The sequence below is a fragment of the Psammomys obesus genome, unplaced genomic scaffold (assembly GCF_907164565.1).
Source record: "Psammomys obesus unplaced genomic scaffold, mPsaObe1.curated_primary_1811, whole genome shotgun sequence".
NCBI lineage: Eukaryota > Metazoa > Chordata > Mammalia > Rodentia > Muridae > Psammomys > Psammomys obesus.
Genome location: NW_026585504.1, coordinates 37,101,566 through 37,129,368, shown reverse-complemented (window position 1 = coordinate 37,129,368; position 27,803 = coordinate 37,101,566). Strand labels below are relative to the sequence as shown.

The following is a 27,803-nucleotide window of genomic DNA, read 5'->3' as shown; positions in this document are numbered from 1 at the left end:
TCAGACACCGACAGCTTTGGCTACATTGAGATGGGGAAATAGTAAGCAACAAACATAGCCATGTGTACAACTTCAGCCCCTTCAGGAACTACCTCCACTGGAAAGGCTGTTATGTGACTTCTCCCTAAATCAGGGATGCCAGAAGAGTCCTCTGAGGGTTGAAAGCAAATTTCTCATTTCTTTCAAAAACATAGCTTCCTTTGGGTTAATATTAACCCCAAGTCTTAGAATGTAACATGAAAAGCATTTAATCTCTCAACAAATCATAGACAACTAAAATGCATCTTGTCTTACTGGGTATGTAAACATTTTCTTACTTGGAGAACAAGCTATTTCAGCATTACTCCTTGTTAAATATGTCTCAATTAGGTAAACAATGATTTTCAAAATATGAAGCTTAATTTCCAGAGAAGCTGAGGTAATTGAGGTAATGTCAATCTTTTTATGTATGGATTAATTACATAGATTTTCCTTAAGAATTACTACTGTAGGATTAAATAAATATCCATAGAATTTTGGGTCAAAATTTTTGTGGATGGGTTTGTGTTCCTCATCCTTTACTAGAAGGCTAGTCCAGTTAGAGGTTTTCCTCTTCAGTCTCTGGTCCCTGCCACTAGGAGTTTCTGCCTAAGTTCCCCTCTTGTCCTCCCAGGAGCCTATACAGAAGTAGGTCTGCAGCTTGTCACAGAGATATCCCCACCCTCAGTTTCTCTTTTCCCTACAGGACTTTGGTCCTCTTGCCCTTGCTTTACTCTATTATGATCCTTTTAATTCTCTGGGCCCCTTCTCCTACCTTATTCCCTCTCTTCAGCCATTACTTCTGCCTATTTATGTCTCCCATTCTCAGTGAGATTTATGCATCCTCACTTGAGTCCTCCTTCTTACTAACTTTGGGTTAGTATTGCTATTCTTTGGGTCTGTGCCTTGTAGTTTGCTTATCTTGTCTAAATCCACTATATATGTCTAAAATCCACTTATAGGTGAGTACATACCTTGTGTGTATTTCTGGTTCTGTATTACCTCACTCAGGATGATCTTTTCAAGTTCTATCCATTTGTCTGCAGATTTCATGATTTCTTTGATTTTAGTAGCTGAATAGTATTCCATTATGTAAAGTGCCAGTTTCTTTATTCATTCTTTTGTTGAGGGACATCTAGGTTGTTTCCAGATTCTGGGCGTTATGAATAAAGCTGCTATGAACATACTTAAGCAAATGTCCTTGATGTAAGGCAGAACATCTTTTGGGTGCATACCCAGGAGAGGTATAACTGGATTTTACCTATGAGATATACAGGGATAAAGACAAAGCATATAGAGCAGAGATTGAGGGAATGCCCAAATAATGCTGGGCCCAACCAAAGACCCACCCTATCATAGTGCCAGCCTCTGACACTATGAATGATACTCTGCTAAATTTGTAGATAGGAACCTGTCAGAGATTTCCACTGAGAGGCTCTCTACTCAGAGCCCCTCAAAACAGATGCTGAGACTCACAGCCAAACATAAGGCATCATATGAAAAAGTAGGAGGAAAGAGAAAAGGACCCATTGGTGAAAGGAGCTCCCCAAGAAGACTAACAAAGCCAACTGACTAGGTTCCAGAATGGTTTGCTGACACTGGACCATCAACCAAGAACCATGCATGAACTGGACCTATACCCCCTACCAAGATGAAGCAAAGGGGCAGCTTAGGCTTCAAGTAGGTACTCTAGCAAGGGATGGGGGGACTGCATCAAACAAGAACTCACTTGCTAGCTTTTAGATTACCTTTCCCTGGTGGGACTTCCATGACAGGCCAAAGGGAAGTGGATAAGTTCAGTCCTGGTGCAACTTGATGAGCTGAAATAGATGGGAAAGGGTGCTCCCCTTTTCTGAGAAAAATAAAGGGAAGGATGTAAGAATGGGAGGGAAGGTGAGAAGGGGATATAAGGAAGTAAAGTGAATAAAATAAATAAATGAGAAAAATCTATCTGTAATAAATAATCTGAAGTAAACTCAATCCTATATATTACATCTTGGATGAGCAAAATGTATTCAAAAATGTATTCTTTTAAAGTAAAATTAAAGAAATCTATGGAAGCGTTATGCTTAATTCATTGTTGCTGAGCTAGAAAATATTTTCAAAAAATATAAGAAACTAGGAAATTTCTATAAAAGCAAGACTTATAGTATAAACATATTTAAATTAAAATCTATAATAATTTCTTAAAGAAAATGGAGCCATCATAATTAAAAACAGAAACATTATGCTGAGTTGTGTGTCCTTACTAAGGATATAGTTAAGTGTAACTAGACAGTCTGTATATAATTTGGACTTTGAGTTGCTAGCAGAGACAACTTAAGAGTGAAATACGTGCTGGGTGTTTGAAATATTTCAGTGTGTAGCTGTCTGGATCCATTGTTATTGTTTCTGGAACACAATGGAGGAGAACATCAACAGAGGTTGTGAAATAGCAAAGCATATTACCCCAGGATGCAGAGAGGGAAAAAAATCACATAGGGGGGTACTAAGGCGATGTCCAGCCCCTTGGAACATGTCCCCAGGGACATACTTTCTTGAATCAATCTCGGCAATAGTGACATAAAATTTATAATTCCACAGATGAAATTAATGTACTAATGAAGAAAGAACACGTGTCCCAGTCCCTTCTCAACAATTGGGTCCATTATGTGAGCACTAGGTTTTCATCACTTGAGACCTTAAGGAGATGTTGCTTATCAAAATCATATCATGTATTCAGACAGGTTCCAGTTCTCAAAGTATATTATTATTACCCCAAAAGGTTGTGGAAATATTGATGATCAGTCCATCAAATACATCAATATGTCTATTTTAAATGGTTCTCCTTAATTATATTTGAAATAGATTTTAATATTTTTCCTTTTATTGAAAATAAATTCTTTCCTTACATAATATATAAGAAATATATAGAGAGAGAGATTACAATTTTTCCTCCCTTTACTCCTCCAAGTTCTTCCCCATTTCCCCTTCTATTTGGATTTACTCCTTTTCTGTCTCTCATGAAAAAGAAGAGGGGCTTCTGAGGGATAATAAGTAAATATAACAAAACAAGATATAATAATATGAAAGAAAAGCTATCACATTAGAGTTGGACAAGACAAACAAACAGAAGAAAGAGAACCCAAGAGAAGCAACAATAATCAGAGACCCAATCATGTACACACTCAGGAATCCCATAATAACACTAATAGGAAGCTATAATATATACACAGAGGACAGGGTGAAAGGACTCATGCACACCTAACCAGTCTTGACCTGACTCTCCTTAGCAGGCAGTAAGGAGATAAAATCTGGTCAGGAATGATGCTACCTAATCCTCTGTGCCATCTGCATCAACTAGCCCAACAGCAAAAGGGCAGGTCTGCTGGGTCTGTAAACCCTGCTACGTTTCTTCTCTTTATCTATTTTATATGTCGTGATGTTGTGTCTCTAAATAATGTCTGTCTGCAAACTCGGCTCAAAACTAAGATTTTTAACATATCAAAGTTTAAGGTTTTAGTTAAATGGTTTTAGAGAACAGAGTTTATATTGTGTTTAAATCTGTAGTTCCTGTTGCCATGTGCGCATTCGGATGTTTTTTCTTTTTTGAGTGATAGAATTTGGCCATTTAACCTTTCCTTTAACCAAATCAATAAGATTCTCAGGTAAATAGGTTATTTTTAGTCATTGTTAACGAAGCATTAATTATCATCTGTTATTTTTGCCTCACCTTCATTTGATGCACATATTTATATGGTAATATTAAAATATAAGAATATGATTTCAAAGTGGTAGGTTCTTTAACAAGTCAGTAGATCTCTTTTACAATATTACTAACTTTTATGTAGATTAAATGATATAACAAACACTCTTCTGACATTTATATGAGTCCACTCACCACTTGTCACAAACTTGGATGAGATTTTTATTATTATTATTATTTCCTTTTCCAGTTAAATAAATTGGTGACATGAATGAGTTGGTTAACAGGGCTGCTATCTTAGTTTACTTGGGAAGCTACAATAAAAACTGAACTTTGTGTAAACAATACACACATTTATTTCTGACAGTTCTGGAGGCTGAGAAGCCAAAGTCAAGAGGTCTGGAAATAGCTGCATCTGGAGAGGTCTCTTGAACCTATTCTTACCACATGTCTGTTTCCTATCTTCCCTATGAGTTTCACATGATAGATGCTGCTCTGAAGTGTATTTTATAGCAGCACAAACCACAATTCTGATGGCTCCATACTCTGAACTAAATCATTCCCAAATATCCCAAGCCCTTATATTATTTATTTTTTTATTTCTTATTTATTTTTTATTAAATTTTTATTCTTTATATTAATTACAATTTATTTAATTTTTATCCCAGCTGTAGCCCCCTCCCAATCCCACCCTCCCTTCCTCATCTCTTCCCTGCCCCTCTCTAAGTCCACTGATTGGGGAGGTCCTCCTCCCCTTCCTTCTGAACATAGCTTATCAGATCTCATCAGAACTGGCTGAAATCTCCTCCTCTGTGGCCTGGTAAGGCTGCTCCCTCCTCAGGGGGAGGTGATCAGTCACTGAGTTCATGTCAGAGACAGTCCCCGTTCCTCTTACTAGGGAACCAACTTGGACACTGAGCTGCCATGGGCTATGTCTGAGCAGGGGTACTAGGTTATCTCCATGCATGGCCTTGGTTGGAGAATCAGTCTCAGAAAAGACCCTTGTGTCCAGGTATATTTTGTCCTTTTGGAGCTCCTGCCCTTATAATATTTTTATGTTGTTAGAGTTTCAAAAGAAGAATGGCAGATTTGCTTCAGAACACAAAACTGAGAAGGCTCGGCTTCATAGACAACCCTCTGTGATACATGTTCTTAAAACTTGACTCTTTATACCACTAATTATCAGAACAGAAACTATCAAAAGTCACTCCCAGTTGAGATATGCCGAATGACTTTACAAAAGGGAAGGACGGCATCTACCTATATTCCAACTCTAGAAACACATATTCAGTAATATTAAAGAGATTGCTTAATGGTTCAAATAGGCCAGGCGTGGTAGTCACAACAGTAATTCCAGTGCTTTAGAGGTAGAAGTAGGAGGCTCAGGAGTTCATGGTCATTCTGACCTGTTTTGTATTTTCAAAGCCATCCTGGATTATATCAGTCCTTGTTTTAAATACATGAACAAATGAGACAGACAGAGAGAGAAATAAGCCCAGCGCCCTGAAAATAGGGCAACAAACATAAAGCCAGAGTTAGTAACTTACAGTGTATTTTTTTTATTAATATAGTGGCTTTTGCCTTTTGTTTTTGTTTTGTTTTCTGTATTTATTTATTTTATTAATTACAGTTTATTCACTTTGTGTCCCCCCTGTACCTCCTTCCCTCCTCCCCTCCTAATCCCACCCTCCCTCTTCCCCTTGTCCCTCTCCCAGTCCACTGAAAAGAGAGGTCCTCGTCCCCTTCCCTCTGACCCTAGTCTATCAGGTCTCATCAGAAGTGGCTGCATTGTCTTCTGTGGCCTGGTAAGGCTGCTCTCCCTCGGGGGGAGGTGATCAAAGAGAAGGCAAAACAGTTCATGTCAGAGACAGTCCCTGTTCCCATTACTATGGAGGCCACTTGGATACTGAACTGCCATAGGCTACCTCTGTGCAGGGGTTCCAGGCCATCTCCATGAGTGGTCCTTGGCTGGAGAATCAGTTTCTGAAAAAAACCCTGTGCCCATACTTTTAGGATCTGTCACTGTCCTTGTGGACACCTTTTTCATAAGATTCCCTGTACTCTGCCCAGAGTTTGGCTATGAGTCTCAACATCTGCCTTGATACCCTGCAGGGTAGAGCCTTTCAGAGGCCTTTTGTGGTGGGCTCCTGTCCTGTTCCTGTTTTCTCCCTCGTCCGAAGTTCATTCTCTTTGCCTTTCTGAATGGGGATTGAACAACTTAGCCAGAGTCCTCCTTCCTGATTAGCTTCCTTAGTTATACATATTTTAGTATGTTTATCTTATATTATATGTCTAATATCCACTTATGAGTGAGTATATACCCTGTGTGTCTTTCTGCTTCTGGGATACCTCACTCAGGATGATCTTTTCCAGTTCTCACTATTTACCTGCAAATTTCATGATTTCCTTGTTTTTTATCGCTGAGTAATATTCCATTATGTAGATGTACCACAATTTCTGTATCCATTCCTCCACTGAGGGGCATCTAGGCTGTTTCCAACTTCGGGCTATTACAAATAAAGCTGCTACAAACATGGTTGAGAAGATGTCCTTATTGCATACCTGAGCGTCTTTTGGATATATACCTAGCAGTGGTATAGCTGAATATTGAGGAAGTGTTATTCCTAACTGTCTGAGAAAGCGCCAGATGGATTTCCAGAGTGGTTGTACAAGTTTACATTCCCACCAGCAGTGGAGGAGGGTTCCCCTTTCTCCACAACCTCTCCAGCATGTGTTGTCACTTGAGTAATTCATCAGAATTAACCATTCTGATGGGTGTAAGGTGAAATAATAGGAATAGAGGAAAAAGAAGATTCCCTCTAGTGTAATTTTTTTAAAACACTCTATCTTTCAATATATTCGGAAATTAATTTAGTGAATATGGAAGGTTTCATGTATATGACCACTCCAATTCATCATTTTTCATATGGTAAGACAAGATTTAAAATGAGTCCAAAAACTGATTAGAGAACACAGATAGTCACTGTGAACCAAATAAATACGGAGTGAAAGAAAAAAAGAGTAGGAGAGAGAGACTGATAGAAAGGTATCGCAATAACAGAGGTGACCAAAGTTCCCCTAATTAGATCAATGTGGATGAGCTTGATGTTACCACAGATGTCCACAGAAATGGAGAGAACGAGCAGGGCTGTTTCCCATGTGAGGTTAGCCTGCTGCCTCCTTCAGCTGACATGCAAACAGAACCTTCTGTTTTTGCAAACTTTTCTTTCAGCATCCAGAAAATAATTCTGCCTCCACTAGTTGCGTTAAGAACACTAAAGAGAAACAGCTAGTGTGCATAGTTAGGTTTATGCCTCAAGATTTGGCAAAAATGTCCTGAGTCTAAATACTGTAAGAAAGGGTGGAGTTTCCTTCTGCTTCTGTGATATACATCTCTCCCTGGGAGATAGTCAGTCTTGTGTATGCCCAGAATATTTATATCTTTACTCAGAATTTCTTCCTACGTAAAGCTAACTTTCTATTTCAGGAATGAAAAAAATATAATATAATATAAAATACCAAGTTGTCTGGCAAATAGCCAGCCCATTTTTTTTTTCAAATGAAACTCTTTCTAACTCAGTAGTAAAACAAGACATATGTGTGTGTGTGTGTGTGTGTGTGTGTGTGTGTAATTAGCTTCACGTTTCCTAATGGAATTTCCATGCATACTTATATTTGACTGAACCCCACCCTACCCACTATTCTCTACCCCTTTCTCCCAACCCCCAGGTAACAGAACACAGTTTTCTATGAATGCGAAGGGATTGCTTTTAAAATATACCTTTTAGATAAATGCTGAACTGTTTCAGGAACAATGGAAGTGTATAATGCTGGAAGAAACTGAATTAAGCCTAGAATGGCTAATGATAAGAGCATAGAAGTTTTAACCTAGAAAAAAATAAAATTCAGAAATTTTATTTTTAAGTAAAAACATATGGATTCTTTAGCAGTGCCTGTACCATAATTTTTTTTCATTTCTAGTTATTCCAATTTCCTGTTTTTCTCAATAAAACTCCATGAAACAGGCTCAGGAAGGCAATATTACCTCTGTTATACACATTAGGAATTTGTGTCCATTTTCAGGTCGTCTCATCTAAGGTTCCTTGGTAAATACAGAGCCAATTTTGTCATCCATAATGTCCATGATTTTTAATACTACACAGAGTCTTCCGGGAAATAATAGTTTTCATTGCTGCCAGTGTCTGCTACTTACTCCCTAACTGCAGAGACACCCAGGGAGGATATTGGCTGATAATTTATATGAATTCTTTCTTTAAAGACTCCAGGGTGGTTATCTTATCTTATAGGTCTATATAAGTGAGTATACACCGTGTGTGTCTTTCTGCTCCTGGGATACCTCACTCAGGATGATCTTTTCTAGATCCCACCATTTGCCTGCAAATTTCATGATTTCCTTGTTTTTAATTGCTGAGTACTATTCCATTGTGTAAAAATACCACAATTTCTGGCTCCATTCCTCCGTTGATGGACATCTGGTTTGTTTCCAGGTTCTGGGTAGAGAGGACCCAGAGTAAGATGATCAATCCTCACTTAGAAAGACAAATGGGATGGACAGGGGAAGGAGGAGAAAACAAATAACAGGACAGAAGCCTACCGCTGAGGAACTCTGAAATATTCTACCTAGCAGTGTATCAAAGCAGATGTGAAGACTCATAACCAAACTTTGGGCAGAATGCAGGGAATCCTGTGAAAGAAGGGGGAGTTAGTAAGACCTAGAAAGGACAGAACTCCACAATGACAAAATATATCAGGGCATGGGGGCCTTCTATGAGGCTGTTTCTCCAACCAGGGACCATGTATGGATATAAACTAGAACCCCTGTTCCGATATAGCCATGATAGCTCAGTAACCAAGTGGGTTCCCTAGTAAGGAGAACAGGAAATATTTCTGACATGAACTCAACGACTGGCTCCTTTACCTCCCCCACCTCCGAGGGAGGAACCATCTTTCTAGGCCACAGAGGAAGACATAACAGCCAGTCCTGAAGATACCTGATAAGCTAGGGTCATATGGAAGGGGAGGCGGACCTCCTCTATCAGTGGACTTGGAAAGGGGTAGGAAGGAGATGAGGGAGAGCGGCTGGCATTGGGAGGAAATGAGGGAGGGAGCTACGGCTGGGATACAAAGTAAATAACCTGTGATTAATATAAAAATTTAAAAAAATAAAGACTGTAGATGGAATGTTAGTCAGCAAATACATACAGGAGCCTATTTTGTTGTCCAGAAATAAAGAATTTCGAGGGCTTTTGAATGTATTAAGTTTTTACAGTGTGTCAGCGCTCAGTCTTTTGTTCAGGACATTCACACTAACATGCCACCTCACACAGCTCCATTTTCCAGGTTTCTGTTTAAGAGGCCTGACTTCCTCATCTGAGAGCTCGTCTTTTGTAAGTGAAGTATATGGAAATGTGATAGAAATGAAACATCCAGTTGTCTTCATCAGACCTGGGAAAATATAACTTCAAACTCTAATTTGGAGAAGAGTAAATCCTCCAAGCCATGCATTTAAGATCTTCCCAGTCCTCTATGAACACTGATTTACTGAAGCAAGCACTTTGTCTTTGTCTTCCGCATGAGATGTGGGGTTTTGTCAATAGCGTAACAGGTGTTAATCAGTGGCTTTATGTAACTGCAAACAGGGAACAAACATGTCATAGCTTGTGCTAATGTATGAATGTATTTGTTAGTATTTGTATGCGTGTTTATAAATGTACAAATCCATGTACACGTGAGTGTGGCACACACAGAGACCAAAGGACATCCTCTACTGTTGTCCTGAGGCACCATTCACTTTCCTTTTTATAGTACGTTCTCTCATTTGAACTCAAAAAGTAGGTTGAGTTTGGGTGATTAGTAAGATCTAGGGATCTGTCTCCATCTCCAGTGTGAACCACTGTACCTAGGGTTCTGGGGATTGAACTCAGGTCCTTGTGCTTGAAAGACAAGCACTGTAAAGACTGGGTTGTCTCCTATGATACATAGATAAAAGACTCCTCTATATCTATGATCAGGGGGTAAGTCTATCACTTCAGAATGTTGGCTTTAAGTCATGGCTTAAAGCTGTAATTATAGTAATAGTAAAAGAAATAAAAACAAGGAGAGCAGAGTGATTTACTTACCAGTTCATATCTAAACCCAGGGTTAATTTTCATTTTTTTTGGCTTTTCTCTAAGAAATCAATACATCATTGAGATTACTTTAGAGAAAGTCAACTGTAAAGAAAAAAAAAATTTAATCTAAGAAATAAGTATTCAATTTAATTTTATAGTGCATTTAAATGGACACAAAATCATAAATGTTTATAGAATAAAATTGGTTGATTTCATAAATTGTTAAAACACAATCTAATCTGTGGTTTTCTTTAGCTTTGTCAAATCCTTAACTATTTATCATTTCCTAATCTTTGGTAATATAGAACACATATGAATCACCACGGTGGCTATAGAACACCTAGTAATTTTCCTCATCTGTGTTTTGTTTTACCACCATTTTCTTCTCTTTCTTCTACCCTTCATAGCATGTGGTAATCTTCACGCTACCTTCTTCATGAGATCAATATTTTAAAATAGCACAAATGAGTAAAAACACATGCTTGGCTTATTTTACTTAATACACCAACTTTCAGGTCAACTATTTTGCTACAACTGTCAGAAATGTCTTCTGCAAATGTCTTCTTTTGGCTCAATATCTTTCCACGGTTATCTATGTGCCATACATTTATTGTTAATGGAAAACTGTTGACAGCTTGTGTTGGCTGTCATGATTACTTAATTAACATGGAGTATTATATTTCTTTGATGTCTAATTACATTTCCTTGGTATATATAACCTGAAGTGAAATGATTGGCTCATAAGGAATAGCTATTTTTATATATTTGAAAACTTTCATAATGTTTTATGCTATTTTTATATTAATTCATTTCCCAAAGAAGGCATAAAAAGTTCACTGTTTCTCTAGAAGCATGGGACATTTTACTTTTTATTTATTTGCTTTTCTTTTTTGAGACAGAGTCTCATGTGTCTCAGAATGGCCTTGAACCTCTGATCTTCCTGCCTCTTCCTTCTAAGTGCTAGGCTTAGATGTATTTGGCCCTTCTCCCAGTTTTTGTATTACAAGGTCTCAAATTCAGGATTGTTGCATACTTATGAAGCACTCTACTGATTGAACTATATCACTATTCAATGCATTAACTTTTAGGTATTTTGTTTATTTTCTCATTCTAGCTCTTCATGATCATTTATAACACTCAATAGTGTGATTTCCCCTCCTTTCAAAAATGCAATCTCACGTCCATTTCTTGTCTACTGAATTATTTTCAAATCCATGAATTCACATTTGTGTTTAGTAATGATGTATCATAAATTAATACCTCACGATGACACAACTTCTGACATGATTTTACTAGCAATTGGTTCATAAATTACATGTAGACTTTGTTATAAGTAAGGGATTAGCTACACTTTGCTAAAGTTGTTTATCAGCTGTAGGAGTTTTCTGGTAGAATTTTGTGGATCGTTTATGAATAATATCATATCATCTGTGAATACTGATACTGTAACTTCTTCCTTTCCATTTTGTATCTCCCTAAGTTGTATTATTGTTCTAGCTAGAAATTCTAGTACAATATTGAAGAGATATGGAAAGAGTGGGCAACTTTTTATTGTCCCTGACTTTAGTGGAATTTCTTTGATAATGAAATGGGACCTTTTGTAAATGAAAATTTTTTGTAAGGCAAAGCACACTGTCATTAGTGTGAAATGGCAGTTTACAGATTGGGAAAAGATATTCACCAGCCCTCCATCTGACAAAGGGTTAATATCCAAAATATATAAGGAACTAAAAATGAAAAATTAAACACTAACAAAAAATTTAAAAATGGAGCACAGAGCTAAACAGAGAATTATCAACAGAGGAATCTCAAATAGCTGAGAAGCACTTAAAGAAATGCTCACTATCTTCAGTCATGAAATAAATACAATTTAAAGTGATTCTAAGATTCCATCTTATACCTGCTATGATGGCTAAGATAATAAACTTAAGTGACAGTACATGCTGATGAAGATGTAGAGAAAATGTAACACTCAAAGAAATTCCACTCCCCATACTGGTGGATGCACATGAAGCCTGAGAGTCTAGTGGAAAAGAGAGGAAAGGGTAAAAGGACCTAGAGGTGACAAAACTTCCATAAGAAGTCCAACAGGAACTCAATGGCTGGCTCTTTGACCTCCCCACCCCCCAAGGGAGGAGCAGTCCTGTTAGGCCACAGAGGAGGACTTTGCAGCCAGTCCTGAAGATACCTGATAAAACAGGATCAGATGAATGGGGAGGAGGTCCTCCCCCTATCAGTGGACTTGGAAAGGGACACGGTGGAGATGAGGGAGGGAGGGAGGGGTTGGGAGGGAATGAGGCAGCGGGATACGGCTGGGATATAGAGTTAATAAAATGTAACTGATAAGAAAAAAATAAAATAAAATAAAAAAAAGAAGTCCAACAGGGTCAACTAACCAGGGCCCAGAAGGGCCTATGGAGTCTGAAGAATCAACCAACAACCAGACATGAACTGGACCTAGATCCTCTACAAATCTATTCAATGGGCAGCTCAGGCTTCATGTGCATCCACCAGTATGGGGAGTGGATGCTATTTCTGACATGGACTCTGTTGCCTGCTTTTGATCACTTCCTCCTGACAGAACTGCCTTGACAAATTTAGTCCTCCTACAACTAAATGAGCTGGAGTGGGTGGGTAGGAAGGCTCCCCTATTCTGATGAATAAGGGTAGGGGCTGAGGGATGGAGATGGGGAATGGAAGGAGAGGAGATAAGGGGCTATGACTGGGATGTAAAGTTAATAAATTAATTAATTAATTAAAATATAAAGATATGATATGGGATATATGTTTTCAACCCACAAACTTTTAGAAGACTCATGTAGACTGAAGAAAACTAAAAGCCCAGAGTTTTTCCCAGTAGAAATGAAATAAGATAGAAAACAGAAGGTTTATTTAGGTCATTAAAGAGTTCTGATTGTATTTTTAGAACAGGAATGAATGGTATTGAATGGCAGAAGGAAGCTTAGGGCATACTGGCTGAATCTGCAACTCTGGTCTTGTTGCCCTTTCTTCTTACTTGTTATGACACTTCCAGAACTAGTAGGAAGACAAAGTTCTTGGTGGCTAAGTGGGAGGCCTTATTTCTGTCTAATGGACAACAGTTTATCATGCACGATACCCAATAACCAATTTGAATGTAACAATTCTGGAGATAGATAAAGCATTAAGATGATAAAATGAGAAAAAATAGGCCTACCAAATCACATGCATATTTGCATTCTTATTAGGTGAGAAAACCCATCAGATTGGGCATGTTCTGAAGTTCAGAGAAAGCAGGAATTGCTGTCCACTTAGAAGGGTCATAGTATCTGCGTTGACAAGATGGTACTCTCTCTCTCTTCCTCTGTCCCTCCTGCCTCCGTCCCCTCTCTCTCTTTCTGTCTTGCTCTCCATCTTTTTCTATACCACCCAGACCCTGAGTGGTGACTACATTTGGTGCAGTCCTTTTATTTTCTAAACATCTGACAAGGCAGAGCTTGGTTGACAACAGCAAGGTTGATTAAACAAACAATTTGTTTTCTACCCCCTGCCTTCTCATTTTAATTCTATAAAAGTTTATGATTTGACCAGAGTCCTCTCAGGGGTTCTTTTTAAAAGAACTGTATTGTGAAGGTGTATTTCAAATATCAACGTAAAACAAAATTAATTTGATTTTAAAGAAGAAAAACCACAAAGCAATTTTAATTCATAACGAGCTTTAACTATTGCCTTTGTGAATGTTTAGTACTAGTATATGCAGATTTTTTTGACATTTCATTTAAGGGGCTTATTTTGGTTCCATCAAAGTATATAAAGGCTTAATGTAAAAATCTACACAGGGTGAGTCTATTTCTCTTTCTCATTGTTTAGGTATATATGTGTATATGTGTCTGTGTTACGTGTGTTTATGTGTATGTGTGTGCGTGTGTTTGTTGTGTCATTTGTGTGTGCATCTGTGTGTCTGTGTGTTATGAGTGTGTAAGCATGTACATGTGCACATGAATTTGAAGATAAAACTCACAGGACGATGTAAGATGGGGAGTAATTGGGATGGTTTAAATAAGCCAGTGTCTTAAAACAAATTGATGCCCTTTCTTGGCCTCTTCAAATACTAATATAAATGTGTCATACCTGCACATACAGGTATGTATATGCAGAAACAAATATACATACAAATAAGAATATGAATAAATCCTGGGGCTGTGTATATGGCTTAGTAGAACACGAGTGTCTCCTCTAGACTATCAGGGTTCTGTTTCCAGAACCCTGATGGATTCCTACAACTACATATAGTTTTAGTTCCAGGGACTCTAACACCCTCTTCCAGTTTCAGCAGGCATCAGACACTGCTATGGTGTTCATATATGCATGCAGGCAAAACACCAGTGTCTATAAAATATAAATAAATAAATGTTAAAAATCAATCTTCAAAACCAGTGGCATCTTAATTTTATATACAGGGAAAGCAAACGTTCTGCAAACCTAGGAGCTTAGAGGAAAAGAGTGTTTTACCACAGAATGGAAGCTCAGAAACACTGAGTTTTGTTTCTCAGTAAATATAACAATTGAGAAGCATCTCTAAACTATCTTTACTTCAGCTCCTTCCTAGTTCCCTTAAATCCTGAATGTGATTTAGTTCCACAAATACTCTTCTGTGATGACCTAGCTGTCTATGTAAATTATTTAGCCACTCAGAAGGGTTTATTTTTTTCCCCAAAATCATTTATTCACTTTACTTCCAGATTGTAGCCCCCCCCCCCTTCATGGTCCCACCCTTCCTCCCTCTTCTCCCTCCCCCTCCCCTATTTATTCTTTTTTAAAAAAATTTTTTTTATTAGTGTTCTGCCTACACATATCTATATGTAACACTTGTGTACCTGATACCCACAGAGGTCAGAATAGGGCTTCAAACCTCCAACAAGTGGAATTATGGATGTTGCAGTGTGGTGCTGGGAATAAAACCATGTCCTTTACAAAAGTAGAAAGTAATTTTTACCACTGAATCATCTCTCTAGCCCTAATTTCAACTATTCTTGAAAATCATAATAACAATGTTTATCACATATCTTAAATTGTATATGCATCTTGCATAGAAATTAAACTAACATTAAATAATGCTGATGAAAATGTAATAAAAGTAATATTTTTACAGATGTGAACTAATTTAACACCTATTTATATAGATTTTAATGATCAGAAAGTTCTGTTGTGGAGAGATAATATATCCATGCTTACTGAGTCAGTAATAATAAAGCCAAATACATTCTATGGTAGTCTTTATATAGAAATAAAGAGCCCAAACACTTTGCTCTAACAATGACTAAATACATTATAAGTAAAGCTTACTATCACCTCATCACATTGAATATGTAATTAATCCTTTTAAAAAAATAAATCATGGACCAATGAGATGGCTCTGTTGATAAAAGCATCTGTCCCATGCTTGAGGAGTGGTGTTCAACTCTGAGACCCACACAGCAGAAGAGAACCAATTAAGAAAGTTATCCTCCATCTTCTATACATGATCATGTGCTCCCTACTCTCACAAGATAAGTAAATAAAATGTAATTGTTTTCAAATAAATCAGCATTTTTTTTATTCATCTCCTCTCAGTATTGTGCCCTTATGATAAGGCTTGTAATCATGGAAAAATCATGGTTAAATTCTCTGGAGATTTAAGAATAAGCTTAAAATATTTAAATTACAGCATAGTGAGTTTTCTGTAACTGTAGACAAGGAGAAGGATGTGTGTACAATTTATAAAGAAAATACCATCTATATAGACACGTGCTGTTGTCCTCCTTCTCCTCAATCCTTGACTTGCTTTTAAAGTCTGCGTTATATTCTTGCATCAGAAAAGTACGTTAGTGGTTTCTTTCTCTCTAGACTGCTGCTTTCCTCTGGGTTACGCTAATAAGCACAGCACAATGCAATTCATAGCAAGCGCACAACATTTCAATTTTGAGATGGTTGGCTTATTCCACACAACATGGCCATCTAGTGTGAAGTGTTTTGGAAAACCAGCTCTTCTTTGGGTGTGTGTGTGTGTGTGTGTGTAGCTTTTTATTTGAAAGATAAGTAGAAATAACACAAAACCATTCACCATCAGAGTTTCTGGAAAAATCAATGAACGGTTTACCTTCCTGTCTTTGCTCTCCAGATTTTATTATAGACAGAAATTGCCTTATTTCTATGAAAAATGTGGCTACATTATTTCCATTGCTTTCTCTATCTTGCAGCTAATATTTCAAGTTGCAGGAAGAATATTAGATACTAGGAGCTTACCTGGTCAGTCTTTTCTGATTCATGCATTTATTCATCTGAAATATGATACAGTCTTCTAGAAGAATGGGGCATATCTATATGAACTGACAAGAAGGAATGTTCAGGATTCATATTAAGTTGGAAAAGAAAATTGCTGGTGTTTTGCTTTCACAAAACACAAAATAAAACAATTCCACTTATGTATGAGTATATGCAGATAAATTAGAAGGATATACACCAAGACATGGACATTGGTTACTTGTGGAAGAAAAATTATATAGATATGTGGGCAAAGAGGACAACATGAAAAATCTGTTTATGCTATTTTTATTTTTCAGTTTTTCCAATTATTTTACCACGGGTTACCGGAAATGAGCACATTTGTTGTTGTAAATAAATAAAAGTGTGGAGCTATTGTATTATTGTTAGCCCTAATATTATCATGGCAGCATTATTTAACCTTCTATGAAAAATAATAAGACATGGACACCAGCTAGATTTATAATGACCTTATTTACCTTGTTCTGGGCAGATACTTTCCTTACTCTGTCTCAATATCCTCATCACCCATCTCTCAGCTCCCATCCAATGCCGTCCACTTTAATCCTCCTCATCAGGTCTACCTTTCATACATAATCCCCTGATACTTGCTTGTATTCTTCATCTGAGCCTTTTTAATGCCATTTGGGGAGTCCTGCTATCAGGCACATGTGATTTCTTCTCCAAGCTAAACCACTGTGGCCGCCTCCTTTTTTCTCTCTTCCTGTCTGTCTGCCCTGATTCTCATTATTCTTCCATCCTCAAAACCCTAGCCCTACCCCATTCTGCCCTGCCCAAGTATAGGCCACTTAATGAACCAATCATGTATAATGTTTTAGGTAGATTTACACAAACAAGAATGGGTTGCCGGGGCCAGCCAGCAGAGTCAAACGGTTCTTGAGTCGGGAGTGAGGATTAATATTATTTAAATAAACACACAGCACACAGGAAACTTTTTTAAAGGTCCAGACTCGACAGCCACAGCAAAAGGCAGGCTGCTGCAGCAAGCAGTGCAAGCAGCAAGTCTCAAGTCTCTGCCTCCAGCCCTCTGTTTCCTAACATTTAGATTTCCCACATTATACTTGCTTTTTGTGAAATCTTAGGTCTGGTTCATGCTCCATGTCCTCTAAGCTCTCTCCTCCAGCTCTGCCCTCCTCCTGCTTTCTACTCATGTTTTCTCCTGGAGCTCCTCCTCCTTCACGCCCCTTCCTGTTCTCTAGCTCCTCCCCTCTTTCCTGTCCTCTGGCTCCTCCCATCGCACAACATTGTATCTAGTTGCTTATTTGTGTCCTGTTTACCCAAGAGTCTGCCTTCTTCTGCAGTAACTGTCCATCTGTCTTTTTATTGTAGAGTTTCTAAGCCAGAGTAGAAATATCTCAGAACAATGGTTTAATTTGCACAAGGAGCCTGAGGAAGGGGTGTGATCCTCACAAGCTTTCCTACCTGCTGTCACAAACAAAAGGAGATGGACTTGCAAATTCTCTGCCATTAGTAAAGGCCTCCCAAAAGCCATCTCTCCGCCGAGATTTAAATATCAAAGCCGGCCGCTTGGAGTCACCGACAATGGGTGTAACTGGCAGACAGTATCCAGATCTTCAGGAGTAGTAATTAGCATTAGACAAACCTCCACCACGCAAAAAATTCTTTTTATCATAAACTACAGGCATGCATAGAAGACCTCTCACTCCTGCTGTGATTTCTCACAGTGCTTTTCCTGTATATCTTTTGAGTTTGTTCTTTACTTCCTAACTCACCTACAGAGATGCCTATCATATATATATATATGATATATATATATATCATATATATATATATGAAAAAAGTCACAGTCAACATTTTCTTATCTCCATCTTATAGTTGAAAATCATAGACTTGGGAAAAAATATTTTGTGTAGCATTTGGCACACTGTTGGTATTTACTGGGATTTTTTATGTACATTTGAATAAATGCAGAATGAAACTATAATCTTATCTAGTGTGAATATATTCAGGTAAAAACTAGCCAAACTGCCCACTTCTCAGGTAGTGCTATTTGAAGTCTATTTGAAGACAGCTGAGAGTCAGCTTAATATCAGGTGCCTCAGGCCTGTGATTTCAGACACTGTGGTTGAGCTTCCCCATCCCAAAATATTTTCCTGAGTTCAAGTGAGTTTTCCCGCTCATGATCTTAATTTATCCAATCTTTAAAGGCCTGAAATATCACTGAATCTCTCTCATCACTAAAAGAAACAGCCTTGATTAATCACTTTGAGCATTTCAAAATAATCTGCCAGTTAACCTATATTTAACATAAGCATGTGTAAAATTTATATGATACCATTCATTGGTAGGAAAGCATATTCTTGGAGAGCTATAAAATCAAGTCACAATTCTTAATCCTTCAAATAAGGAGCAAGTTTTAGAATGTTCCTATATGTGACTATGAAAATATAAAGTCAGTTTGAAATGGATAGATACATATTTAGATAGAAATAGCAAGATAAATTATTACTGTTATTTTCGTCTTGATCAGTTCTAATCATATTGTAATGAAGAAACTGTGTAAAAGAATGTATTCCTTTTGTATCATTAAAGCTAGTACCCCACAAAGGAATTTCTTAAAAAATTAATTTCTATTCACCTCTTTACATTTACTTTGTTAAATGTCCACTTAGTTATTGAACTATAAAGATCAATATTTTCTTCTTTATAATAAAATGAGAATAAATAAATATATACTCAGTGTCTATTATGCACCCTAAGATTAATATATTAAGTATGTTGAATAAGAATATACAGTTGACAACTGGATCATCCAAGATTTAAACTCAGATGCACCTTAACTTGAAAGGTAACTCCACAGAATTTAGTTGTCTTGAGCTTGGAACAACCTGGAAATGCTTCAGAAAGTCTGTTTTCTCTGAAAAAAATAGAGAGTGCTCTACTAACAGTTCTTGCATTTCATCTGGGTGCAAGTGTGATTCACTCAAATTTTAAGGTGGCAGAAGAGGTATATGTCAGAAATACGCATTGTGAAAATGTATAGGATGGTAAGTGAAACTAACATTTGCTGGAGCCTATTAATGAAATTTGTTAATTTGCTAATTTGTTAATTTCATTAATAGGCTATAAGTAAAGACTGAAGATGTAAGCAAGGAACAGGAAAAGAAGGCTCACACAGGATTTTAATTTCAACAATTCATCTGTGTTGACCTTTGACAAAGTTGTTCTGCTTCATGTATAAATATATATATATATATATATATATATATATATATATATATATATATATTTCCTCCTCTGTGGAGTAAAGGAAAAACTGCTTCAAGGTGTTGGAGCTTCAGTTAGTAAAAGACTCTTGCAGACACTGTTTCTGTAGGCTTTTGTCAGAATCACTTGACTTGCCCCTATACTTATATACAAACACTGTCACTTTTATGGCTGGGAAAACTGAGGTGTAATGAGGTAAATTAAATAGTGGTGTTGTGGTGTCTGGAAATCACTGAAAGCTTCAGATGAAATATAGACTTGATGTGTATATCAAGTCTTTCTAAATGAGTGTGAATAACTTCCAAAACTAATGCTCTTGAGAGATGGTTTCAAGTCTCTAATTTGTGTGCCCCAATACTATGGCTTTTTTTCCCCTTATGGATGGAAACACACTGATAAAGTATATGAATGAAAAGAGCTGAATTGAGAAGGTACTTCTAACTCATATTTGGTAGAGTATTTTCTTTTGGAATTATTAACTCAGTAAAATCTCAAAGGAATATGGATCTATAGCCTTTCCTTACTTCTTTGCATATTCAGTGAGGACTAAAAACACAAATTAGCTTCTCATACTAATTTCAACTCTTTCCTTTTCTATGAGTTAACTTTATTTAGCTTTAAAGTATAAGGGGTAGCTAACTACAAACTGTCTTAATTTTTTTTCTTTTTTGTTAACTTCCCCCAGATACTAATTTACAGTCCTAATTATAGTGATTCATAAATGTGTGAAAATGGATGGGTGAGTGAATAAAACATCTATTCATTTTTAATCTGTTATAGTAAGTTAATTTCTGAAGAAAAATATAGTACTTAAGAGTACATTTTAAGCAAACATATGTGCCAGGATTTTAATTGTGTAAAAAATAAGTAATAATTTAAAAGTGATTCTTGGAAGCTATTTATAACAAGCATTGAGGAGGTGATTTTTGTTCTTATTTACCTAAGCACCAATACTAAAGAATGTCTTTAAATTTAACACCTGTTTTAAAATTTAAATCTTATTCATGATTCATATCATAAGCACTCTTTGTAAAGAGCATTAATGTTCAATACAATGCCATCATTCAGTTTTTTGGCATCACATATTTCATGAAACCCTTTTTCTTACCTTCTTATACTTAGGCACACAAATACAATACATAGTCATCAGATATACCATCTTTGGCCTTTGTTTTTATTTTCCTGTAACTCTACACAAGTATGCACATAGTATTCTTCATAACTGATGATAATTTCTTGATTTGCCACAATCATAAGTGACCACCTAATTTTTTTCAGTATTTTAGAGTTGTATACTTTTGCAAGTTCCTGAATGTTAAATAAGAGCATGCATTTGCAAGATAGAATCATTACACTGGAGTATTTAATAATCTGAGAAGTTGAAATGCATATATTTAAATAATATCTCCTGTTTAATACAAAAATGAAGAAAGTAGGGCAGTCATGGGAATCAGAGCTACTTGGTGAGAGTAATGGTGGATCTCAGATAGGAATTTTAGAATTCTGACTGTAAAGTTATCATCTGAGAACAAATCTGTAACTCCTCTTTGTGTTAATTTGTACCACTCTTATCTCCTTTACATTTTTAGCAAGTCCATGTTTGCTTATCAATTTTTTGTTTTGTTTTGTTTTCGAAATGAACCAGAGACATTTCCAAACTACTCTAGACAACACAGATTCATGACGAATAATACAATGTGCTTTCCAATTAAATAGTCCTGAGGCATAATCTGTGTCTAGCACATGCTATCTACTGCTATAATCTTGAAACTCAGGATGATGGTATATAATGAAATCTCTATGATGACAGTGCTCTAAACTGTTCCTGAGTTTGTTGTCTAGCAGGGTGAAATATCTGCAGAATTCTTTCACTCTTTTTTTTTAGAGCTCTACAGTGTAACAGTTTAGAATCATTGGGGCTCACCCAAATGGAGAAAGGTCAGAATAAGATTAAGTTTTCTTCCTGCCAGACTGGTTGTATATCATGAGAAAAGAAACTGTCAGAATTGAGGAAGACACAATCCTATTCATTCTTCTTTATCAGTTTCTGCCAATGTTTGATGGCAAAACATTCTGAAGTGATTTTTTTAAAGTGACATCAGGGAGAGAATCCTCAGTTGAGAATGATCCTTTCCACTCGTATTTTATTATACTGAACTACTGAAGTCTCTCTCCAACATTCCAAGGTCTCAGTTCACCAAAGTGATTATAGACAAATGAGTTTCTGGGGAGACCCAATGTCTACAACCATTACTTATAGTAAAAAAAGGCTAATTTTGCAAAAGCCTTACCATGGTTTTAGATGTATTTTGGAAGTCATTATCATTCTGGTAATTTTCTATGAGATCTAACATGTTTTGCTTTGCTGAATGCTAGGCATATACCCAAAATTTGCTCAAGTACGCAATAAGGACATTTGCTCAACCATGTTTGTAGCAGCTTTATTTGTAATAGCCAGAACCAGGAAACAACCCAGATGTCCATCAACGGAGGAATGGTTACAGAGATTGTGGTATTTTTACACAATGGAATACTACTCAGTAATCAAAAAAGAGGAAATCATGAAATTTGCAGGCAAATGGTGGGATCTAGAAAAGATCATTCTGAGTGAAGTACCCAGAAGGAGAAAGACAAACATGGAAAATACTCACTTATATAGACCTAAAAGATATGATAAACATAATGAAATCTATACACCTAAAGAAGATAATCAAGAAAGCAGACACGAGGTATGATGATCAATCCTCATTTAGAAAGGCAAATGGGATATGCATTGAATGTATGACAGGAGTCTACCACAGAAAGCATCTGAAAGACTCTACCTAGCAGTGTTCCAAAGTAGATACTAAGACTCATAATCAAACCTTCGGCAGAGTGCAGGGAATCATATGAAAGAAGGGGAGTTTGATGTGGAAAGGATAGGAGCTCCACAAGGACCAAACATATCTGGGCACAGGGTCTTTTCTGAGATGGACACTCAACCAAAGACCATGAGAGGATAAAACCTAGAAGCTCTGCTCCGATGTGACCCGTGACAGCTCAGTAATCAATTGGTTTCCCATAGTAAGGGGAACAAGGACTATTTCTAACAGGAACTCAATGACTGGATCTTTGCTCCTCCCCAAGGGAGGAGCAGTACTGCTAGGCTACAGAGGAGGACTTTGCAGCCAGTCCTGAAAATACCTGACAAAACGGAGTCATATGAAAGGGGAGGAGGTCCTCCCCTATCAGTGGACTTGGAAAGGGGCAGGGAGGAGATGAGGGAGGGAGGGTGGGATTGGGGAGGGAATGAGGGATACAGAATTAACAAAATGTAACTAATGATAATAATAATAATAATAATAATAATAATAAAATAATAATAATAATAATAATAAAAAGAAGTGTCTTAAATGGTAATGCTTTGAATAAAACATAAAGTGTTTATTGGGATAGACAATGCTAAGATGTTCTGTTTCAAAAAGTAGAACAAAAGGGATGACTATCAGCAAGATTGGGCAGAGTAAGGAAGTGATTCTCCTGGTTTAGTATTAAAGTATTTTAGAGAAAAGGAACAGCAGATACAAACCCTAGACAGACACTGGCCCAGCTTTTCCCAGGAGCTGCTAGGAAACCTTATTATTATTTTTTTAATTTTATTTTTCTTAGTAGTTACATTTTGTTAACTCTGTGTCCCAGCTGTGACCACATCCGAGCAGAAGGTATAGGTTATATACATAGATGGTCCTTGGTTTTGTGTCAGTCTCAGAAAAGACCCTGTCCCCGGATATATTTGGTCCTTGTAGAGCTCCTATCCTTTCCATATCATACTAACGCCCCTTCTTTCATATGATTCCCTGCACTCTGCCGAGGGTATGGTTATGAGTATTAGTGTCTGCTATGAAACACTGCTAGGTAGAGTCTTTCAGATGCCTTCTGCGGTAGACTCCTGTCATACGTTCAATGCATATCCCATTTGTCTTTCTAAATGAGGATTGATCATCTTTGCCCATGTTCGCTTTCTTGATTATCTTCTTTAGGTGTGTAGATTTCATTATGTTTATCAAATCTTGTCAGTCTATATAAGTGAGTATATACCATGTTTGTCTTTCTTCTTCTGGGATACTTCACTCAGAATGATCTTTTCTAGATCCCACGATTTGCCTGCAAATTTCATTATTTCCTCCCTTTTGATTGCTGAGTAGTATTCCATTGTGTAAAAATACCATAATTTCTGTACCCATTCCTCCATTGATGGACATCTGGGTTGTTTCCAGGTTCTGGCTATTACAAATAAAGCTGCTATGGTTGAGCAAGTATCCCTTTTGTGTACTTGAGCAAAGTTTGGGTATATACCTAGCAGTGGTATATACTGCTAGGTCTTCAAAAAGCACTATTCCTAATTGTCTGAGAAAGCACCAGATACATTTCCAGAGTGTTTGTACCAGTTTACATTCCCACCAGCAGTGGAGGAGGGTTCCCCTTTCTCCACAACCTCTCCAGCATGTGTTGTCACTTGAGTTTTTCATCTTGGCCATTCTGATGGGTGTAAGGTGAAATCTCAGGGTCGTTTTGATTTGCATTTCCCTGATGGCTACTGAGGTTGATCATTTCTTTAAGTGTTTCTCTGCCATTCGATATTCCTCTGTCGAGAATTCTCTGTTTAACTCTGTTCTCCATTTTTTAATTGGATTACTTGGTTTTCTGCTTTTCAGCTTCTTTAGTTCTTTGTATATACTCGATCTTAGTCCTCTGTCTGATAAAGGGTTAATGAATATTCTTTCCCAATCTGTAGGTAGTTGTTTTGTTTTGATGACAGTGTCCTTTGCTTTACAGAAGCTTTTCAGTTTCATGAGGTCCCATTTATTGATTGTTGCTCTTAGAGCCTGTGCTGTTGGTGTTCTGTTCAGGAAGTTGTCTCCTGTGCCAATGAGTTCTAGGCTGTTCCCCACTTTTTCTTCTAACAGATTTAGAGTATCTGGTTTTATGTTGAGGTCTTTGATCCACTTGGACTTTAGTTTTGTGCAGGGTGATAAATATGGATCTATTTTCATTTTTCTGCATGTAGACATCCAGTTGGACCAGCACCATTTGTTGAAGATGCTGTCTTTTTTCCATTGAATGGTTTTGGTTCATTTGTCAAAAATCGAGTATTCATAGGTGTGTGGGTTTACTTCTGGGTCTTCTATGCGGTTCCATTGATCCTCCTTTCTGTTTTAATGCCAATACCATGCAGTTTTTATTACTATTGCTCTGTAGTACAACTTGAGATCAGGGATGTAGGTACCTCCAGATGATCTGTTGTTGTACAGGATTGTTTTGGAGATTCTGGGTTTTTTGTTTCTCCATATGAAACTGAGAATCTTTTTTTATCAAGGTCTGTAAAGAATTGAGTTGGTATTTTGATGAGAATTGCATTGAATCTGTAGATTGCTTTTGCCAGGATGGCCATTTTCACAATATTAATCCTACCACTCCACGAGCATGGGGATCTTTCCATCTTCTGATATCTTCTTCAATTTCTTTCTTCAGAGACTTGAAGTTTTTCTCAAACAGATCTTTCACTTGTTTGATTAGAGTCACACCAAGGTACTTTATGTTAGTAGTGGCTATTGTGAAGGGTGTTGTTTCCCTAATTTCTTTCTCAGCCTTTTTGTCTTTGGTATACAGGAGGGCTTCTGATTTTTTTGAGTTGATTTTGTATCCTGCCACTTTGCTGAAGGTGTTTATCAGCTGAAGGAGTTCTCTGGTTGAATTTTTGGGGTTGCTCATGTATACTATCATATCATCTGCAAATAGTAACACTTTGACCTCTTCCTTTCTGATTTGTGTCCCCTTGATCTCCTTTAGTTGTCTTATTGCTCTGGCTAGGACTTCAAGTACTATGTTGAAGATATATGGAGATAATATACAGCCTTGTCTTGTCTATGATTTCAGTGGGATTGATTTAAGTTTCTCTCCATTGAGTTTGATGTTGGCTGTAGGCTTGCTGTATATTGCCTTTACTATGTTTAGGTATGTTCATTGTATCCCTGATCTCTCCAAGACTTTAAACATGAATGTGTGTTGTACATGGTCAAATGCTTTTTCAGCTTCTAAGGATCATGTGGTTTTTCTCCTTCAGAGGAAACCTTACTTTGCAGAGAGCTATGGTAAGGAATCTCTATAATATTTCGAGCAGGAATATGTACAGTTTTGTTATCCCTTTAATGGTTCCTACAGAAAGGGGGGAAGGAAGTAGAAAAATGAGACTCCAGCACTTGAAATCTGTACAGTACTTTGGGGCTGTATTCTCTGAGAACAAAAGGAAAATCTTGTTTGCATTGTGGTACATTTAAAAATAAGACTATCCCCATCCTGAAAGGCAAAGAGGATGGACATCAGAAGAAGAAGAAAACAGGAAACAACCTAAGAACCTGCCACAGAGGGCCTCTGAAAGACTCTGCCCTGCAGACTATCAAAGCAGATGCTGAGCCTGATGGCCAACTGTCAGACAGAGTGAATGGAATTTTATGTAAGAAGTGGGAAATAGTAAGTGCTGGAGAGGACAGGAACTCCACAAGGAGAGCAACAGAACAAGAAAATTTGAAGACAAGGAACTTCCCAGAAACTCATACTCCAACCAAGGACAATTCATGGAGATAACCTAGAACCCTGACAATGCAGCCACTTCTGATGAGAACTGATAGACTAAGATCAGAAAGAAGGAGAGGAGGACCTCCCCTATCAGTGGACTTGGGGAGGGGCATACATTCGGAAAGGGGGGGAGGGTGGGGCAGGGAGGGGCTTATGGGGGGATACAAAATGAATAAAGTGTAATTAATAAAAATTAAATAAAAAATTTAAAAAAAAGTTTTGTTGAGTTCAAAAGCAAAAAAAAAAAAAAAAAGAGAAAGAAAATAAATAAAAATAGGACTAAGGAGTATGTTAACACATTTGGTTTAGGATGTATCAATTAGTCTTCAATGGAAAGATAAACATTTGTCACCTGAGAGGAATGAACTTCATCTAGGATTTTCCTAGATCTAATTGATGGTTTAGATGTCTGAGGGGGCATTTGTTTGAATGCTAACTGTTACAGGATGGGTAAATCCACTGTGGGCAATCCATCCTTAGGCAACTGAGTATGAGTTGTGTGAGTAAACTAGCTGGGCTTTGATTATGAAAGTTAGAGTGAGAGAATGAAAGACAGAGACAGAATTGTTTACACAATCTGTAAACAGCATTCAGCATTCCTCAGTGGCCTCTGCTTCAGTTTCTTCCTCTAGGTTCCTGCCAGGAATTGCTCTCTTGACTTCCCAGTGTGATGATCTGTTTCCTAAAAGAAAAAAGAAAAGAAAAGAATAGAAAAGAAAATCTTCCCTCTCTTAAGCTGTTTTGGTCAGAGTACTTTTTTTTTTTTTTCATCACAGTGAAATGGTAGCTCCAAATGTGTTTGAAATAGAAAATGAAAGAAAACGTTTCCTTACCTATGAAGAGATTTTAGAGGAATCAGGCTGGTGGCAGGAAGCTCACATGTGTCTATTCTAACTCTAAGACTCCCGTAGCACTTCAGGTCAGTGTATCAAGAAAACTGTCTATACTCAGTACAGCTACTGATGAGAAGTCTGAGATGAAATGTATTTTTGGCCAACCTAAGTATATAGATATTACTTAGAACTCAGTGTTAGGTCATGCAGAGAATGATTCCAACAAGAGAAAAAATAATCTGTGGTCAGGATGAGAGCCACTGTGCAGTTCACTGTAACGAAAAAGGAAAGACAACCATGGAGGTGACTAAAATAGGACCAGATGGGAGAAGAAAACTGGAGAGAATGGTACTCCAGATACAAATGAAAACTTTCTAGTTGTGGAGGATTTTCCAATTCCTAGTATGTAAGTCTACCACTATTAGCTAAATGGCTGATTTACTATATTTAGTTGCTACAATTTTTAAGAGATGTGTTATTACCATGCTTATATACAGTATAAATAACAAGAAGATTCCCATCCTACTCTAGCTTTACACTCAGACAATGAGAATGCCATGTATCTGATTTCCAGCCATAACTCTTCTATTTGTCTGTGCACTATGTATTTAGATAAAAAAGCTATTTGTGGAAATGTAGATGAGATTGATACTAACTTTTATAGGTAGTTTCATGATGAGGAGGAAGAAGGGAGGAATGGTGAGAGTGAGACAGAGGTTTGATGTATAGCAAATGAGAACATGAAAAAAAGAGGAATGTGGAATTTCAGGCCAAAGAGCAGACCATGTGGTATGATGTGTGATAAGGCACAAGGAATGAGCTCATTTGTCGAACACAGAGCGTGTAAAGGAAGAGAGGCTTAAACAACTGCGTAGATTGTTTTCTCCTTGGAAAAATATGACTCATCAATCTGTTAAAAGTCTTCATAAAGGAAAATACTTTTCCAGAACTACATATTATGATTAAGGAGGATATATGTATGTATGTATG

The 27,803-nt window shown here is 37.2% G+C and overlaps 1 protein-coding gene across 4 annotated transcripts in view; it reads left to right on the top strand.

Moving 5' to 3' along the window:
• Positions 1-27,803, top strand: part of Lrrc4c (leucine rich repeat containing 4C) — a 1,364,812-nt gene that overhangs the window by 500,178 nt on the left and 836,831 nt on the right. The gene's annotated exons all lie outside the window — the stretch shown is intronic.